Raw genomic sequence first — 5510 nt, forward strand, 5'->3', positions numbered from 1 at the left:
GACTAGACTCTGTTTGGCAACTCAGTTGCCTATACTCATTTCTGGCTCATAGTTCAAGGATGTAAAAGAGAGCTTTTAGTAAAGCGAGTGTGGAAATCCTGAGGGTAAATATAACCTCTGGTCCCAAGGGACTGGTACAGTATTGATTGCAATCCCAAAGGATCAAGCAGTATTAACTGCTGTCCTAAGAGATCAAAAGCCCATCCTAAGGTCAACAGGGAGGTGGCAGAAGCTGAGGCTGTGGTGGCTGAGTGCCAGCTGATGAGAAGAGGCTTCCTCAATTTTGGGTTGTTGCGAAATATGGCTGGGAGCAGAGGACGGCTCGGAGCATGGGGCCTCCGAGATGGAGTGGCTATGGCAGCAGGGGAGAGCATGGCACAGAGGATAGTCTGGGTGGACCTGGAGATGACGGGATTGGACATAGAGAAGACCAGATCATTGAAGTGGCCAGTCTCATAACAGACTCTGACCTCAACATTTTGGCTGCAGGTCCTAACCTGATTATAAATCAGCCAGATGAGTTGTTGGACAGCATGTGAGAATGTTGTAAGGAACTTCATGGGAAGTCTGGTCTTACCAAGGCAGTGAAGGAAAGTACAATTACACTGCAGCTGGCAGAGTATGAATTTCTGTCCTTTGTACGACAGCAGACTTCTCCAGGGCTCTGTCCACTTGCAGGAAATTCAGTTCACTCAGATAAGTAATTTCTTGACAAATGCATGCCTCATTTCATGAAACATCTTCATTATAGGATAATTGATGTGAGCACTATTAAAGAACTGTGCAGAAGAACATGAATTTGTACCAAAGAAGACTGCATCTCACAGGGCATTGGATGGCACCAGTGAAAGCATTAAGGAACTTCAGTTTTATCAGAATAATATCTTCAAGAGAAAAAGAGATGACAAGAAGAGGAAAATTATAGTAAATGGAGAAAATTAGAAGACTGTGAGTTGATGATGTGTCTCATGCTGCCACATTACTCCCTGGATATGACTTCTGGGGATTTTTGTTCATCCTAATTGTTTGGGAAAACATCTCCTTTCATTTACCTTGCATCTTCAGACAGTTCAAGCAGACTGAGTCTGAAATACAGTTTTTCTAAGTTAGGGCTATGAATTTGTCATTTAAATCTCAGCAGCTCTTTTGTTTCTAGGTACCAGGTCACTTATACTGTTTGGTACACATCTGCATCTGCTTTTAGAACAAACACTTTTCTTTTGTTAAAAAAATAAAACTAGTTCAATTAAAATGAATAAAAGCCCAACCTAGGTAAGGACAAAACTGCAGACAAGTGGCCACACTTCTCCCCAGATCACACTACCTGGAAAGCACCAAAAAATCCAAGCTCCCAGACAAACTAGCTCTGAAAATAGCAGTGGGGAAAAAAGCGTAAAGCTAAGATAGAGTCCCTCCACTACCCATACCAAGAAGCTTTATTAACATAAAGCTCCAAGTCAAGAAATAGAACAGAAAAATAAGGAAGCAATGAAAAAGGACCTGACCATTACAAGCTACTATGGTGAAAAGGATGATCAAGATACAAACTCAAAAGAAGACAATTAACTCAAAACAACTACAAGCAAAGCTTGAAAGAGAAATGTGAATTGGACATAAGCCCAACAGGAATTCCTGGAAGTTTTAAAAGTTTTCAAAATCAAAGAAAAATGGCAAGGGGCAGCTAGGTGGTGCAGTGGATAGGGCACTGGCCCTGGTGTCAAGAGGACCTGAATTCAAATCTGGCCTCAGACACTTGACACTTACTAGCTGTGTGACCCTGGATAAGTCACTTAACCCCAAATGCCTCACCAAAAACAAACAAACAAAAAAAAAAGAAGAATGGTAAAAGAAAAAATTAGGTAAGAAATTAGAGCAAAGTGAGAAAATAATGAAAGGACCACTAACAGCTTGGTAAAAGAGGCACAAAAAAATGGAACATTAAACCTTAAAAATAGAATTGGTCAAATGGGAAAAGAGGAACAAAAATTCACTAATGAAAATAACTCCTTAAAAAGCAGAACTGGCCAAAAGGAAAAAGAGGTACAAAATTTTCACTAAAGAAAATGATTACTTGAAAATTAAATTGAATAAGTAGAAGTGAATGGCTCTGGAAGACATTAAAACTAATAAATAAATAGTCAAAAGAATGAAAATAAAAGAATATGTGAAATATCTCATTGGAAAAACAACTGACCTGGAAAATAGATTGAGTAAAGATAACTTAAGAATGACTGGATTACCAGAAAGTCAAGCATTCTTGATCAATTTCTATAGGGGAGGATGATACATCTATCTTTTGAATATTTTTTATCATTAGGGCAGGTAGAAAAATATGGGAGTGAGTTGACTATGTTGGAATAATGTAAAAATGTGGATAGGAGAGAAAGGGATGCTCTGGCAGAAGGCGGAAGGTAGAAAAAGAATGGGAGAAATCTCACTGAAGAGGCACACAAGGAAAAGTTTTTACAGTGGAGGGGAAAATGATGACTGGATAGGCAGTTCTTGAACCTTTACTCACATCTAAATTGGGTCAAAAAAAAAAAAAACAGACACACAATCAATTGGTAATAAAAATTATCTTACCCAGCAGGGAAGTAGAATGGGAAGGGGATAAGAGAATGGGAAGGGAAGTAATAAAAAGGAAGGCATATAAAAGAAGACAGTGGTCAGAAACAAACTTTAGAGGAGGGGCAAAATAAAAAGAGATAAAAGAATAATAAGATAATAAAATGGAGGGAAATGCACAGTTAGTCATCATAACTGTAAATGTGAATGAGATGAATTTGCCCATAAAATGGAAGCATATAGCAGAATGGATTAGAAACCAGAATCTGACAAGAAATACACTTGAAAAAGAGACACACAAAAAGTTAAATAAGGGGATGGAACAGAATCTATTATGCTTCAGATGAAGTGAAGAAAGCAAGGGTAGAAATCCTGATCTCAGACAAAAGAGAAGCAAAACTAGACCAAATAAGAGATAAGGGAAACTACACCTTGCTAATAGGAACCATAGATGATGAAGTAATATCAACACTAAATATACATGCACTAAATGGCATAGCATTCACATTCTTAAAGGATATGTTTAATGAATTATAGAGGAAATAGACATCAAAACTATATTAGTGAGATACCTCAACTTCCTGCTCTGAGAGCTACATAAATCTCACCATAAAATTAATAGGAAGTCAATGAGATTAATAGAATCTTAGAAAATTTAGATATTATAAACCTCTGGAGAAAATGTAATGGGAATAGAAAGAACTATGCCTTTTTCTCAGTTGTGTATAACAACTTTATAAAAATTCACCATGTATTAAGGCATTAAAAAATCTCACCAACAAATGAAGAAAATCAGAAATATTAAATGTACCCTTTTCAGATCATAATGCAATAAAAATTACATTTAAAAGGGGGCTGTGAAAGCACAGATCCTTAACTTATCTCTACCCATCTTGTCTTCAAGATCAATTGCTTTGTCTTGTATAGAATACATATGTGCTGTTAATATTGTTGTCTTGTTCCTTTTCTGCCAAATTTTGTTCTACTTCAGCATTTTTGTGTTCTAAATTTGTTATTCTCTCTTTTAGAGCTTCTATTATTTTGGAAAAATTCTCCATAATATATTCAACCCTTTTTTCTGTATAACCTCCTATAGAATAGGATCCATTTGGTTTTCCAATTCCATTTCCTTCATGTGTGACACTCATTATTTTCTAGTATGGGGCTTTCAGCACTGCTTCTCTTCTACTTTATCTCTTCCTCTAGTCTTTTCTCTATGTGGCTAGGCAGAATCATTGCTACCTTATGGAGGGTAAGGAGAGAATTGGACAGTCTGTGCTATATGATATTCCTACAGTTGGAGTCAAAGTCTCTGACCTTAACTGTGATTATTGGGAATGGAATCGTGTGGGGAAAGGATCAGTTGATACACCTTAGAGGAAGGAAATTCTAAATGCTAAAATTCTCCAAGATATTAGTTGAGGTTATTAATGGGAGATTAGAGAAGTGGTTATCTTCTTATCTTTTGATTTCAGCTGTAATTACCTTTTATGTGACTCATGCTTCCTTTCTTTTGAGGTTTTAGTGTAAAATAATTTTGAAGTAAACAACTATTTTACCATATTATTGGTCACATGGTCTCCATGTTCAGATGATCTCTTCATGCCATTTCTAAGAATGATTTCTCTGATTCTGTGGTTTATTTCTTGAAAGTAAATTACCTTAAACTAATTTAATTTCACAGCATTTAGTCACCAATAGAAACTATATAGTACATGAAGAGGGGTTCATTCTTGCAACTCTTCTAAAAGCCAAAATGGACCCAATAGCTCAAATAATAGCTCTGGGCCTCTTAATTTCATCCCACCTTACCCTCACGTAGGAAGGTAGGGAAAGAGAGAGGGAGGAAGGAGGGGAAGAGGGAGGGAGAGAGAGAGCGAGAGAGCACAATGATGGACTGGTAAATGTTTAAGAACTAGATCTCTGGGAAAAAAAATTATACCCAATATTTTTAAGTTTAATATGCATAATTAACATTTTATTCACTATTTACTTAAGTTTAGGCAATCAATAAAACAACAAATCAAGGCAAGATTTGTATCATTGGCCAATTTCCAAGGTATAAATTCTCATACTGAAATTTTGATAATTGGCTCAAGCCAATCTGAACTTTCTCCAGCACACTAGTGACAAACAAAACAAACAAAAACTAAGGCAGATCCTACTTTCTTAGTAAGTCAAACAAGATACAAAATTTTGACAATGATAATGGAGTTCATTTTAATTGATATAATGGAATATATAGTATAATTAAGACATAAATATGAGGAATACTAAGAAATGTGGAAAATCTTTATTAATACAAAGTGAAGGAAAAAAGAGAAATATGGAATGCATACTTGCTTTAATCATGTGAAAAAATATGAAAATGAATGGGCACAAAATCCTTTTTATACTTAATTTTTCCATCAACAAAAATGTTTTTTCTTTTTCATTTTCCCTTCACTGAAAAACAAAACACAATGAAACTCTTGTAAAAGATATGTAGTAAAGGAAAACAAATTCTTGCACTTTCCATGTCCAAAAGTATAAACAGGTGATACTCATTATTCATAAATTCCAATTTGTAGATTTACCCAATTAACTAGAATTTATTTGTAATCCCGAAACCAATTCTTGAGTGTTTTTTGTGGTCATCTGGACATGAGCAAAAAAAAGAAAGGAATTTGGGTCTGCTGATGCACACATTCCCAGCCAAGGTTGAGAAAGGTGATGCTCTGCCTTCTTTCAGCTCTCATATTGTAAACAAGCATCATTTTCACAGTCTATTTAGTGCCACATTTTTCACATTTTTGTGCTTTCTGTTGGCATGCTATAGTGCTATCTAGTATTCCTGAGGCTCTGATGTGACTTAAAGAGAAAATATGTGTGTTAGGAAACCTTTGTTCAGGAATGAATTATACTCATGTATGCTAGACCAATATTGCCATTGGTCATGAGTTCAA

The 5510-nt window shown here is 35.8% G+C and overlaps 1 pseudogene; it reads left to right on the top strand.

The window, feature by feature from the left end:
• The first annotated feature begins 261 nt into the window (after positions 1 to 261).
• LOC122738136 lies at positions 262 to 957 on the top strand (annotated as a pseudogene).
• The last annotated feature ends 4553 nt before the right edge of the window (positions 958 to 5510 follow it).

Source organism: Dromiciops gliroides, chromosome 2, assembly GCF_019393635.1.
Source record: "Dromiciops gliroides isolate mDroGli1 chromosome 2, mDroGli1.pri, whole genome shotgun sequence".
NCBI lineage: Eukaryota > Metazoa > Chordata > Mammalia > Microbiotheria > Microbiotheriidae > Dromiciops > Dromiciops gliroides.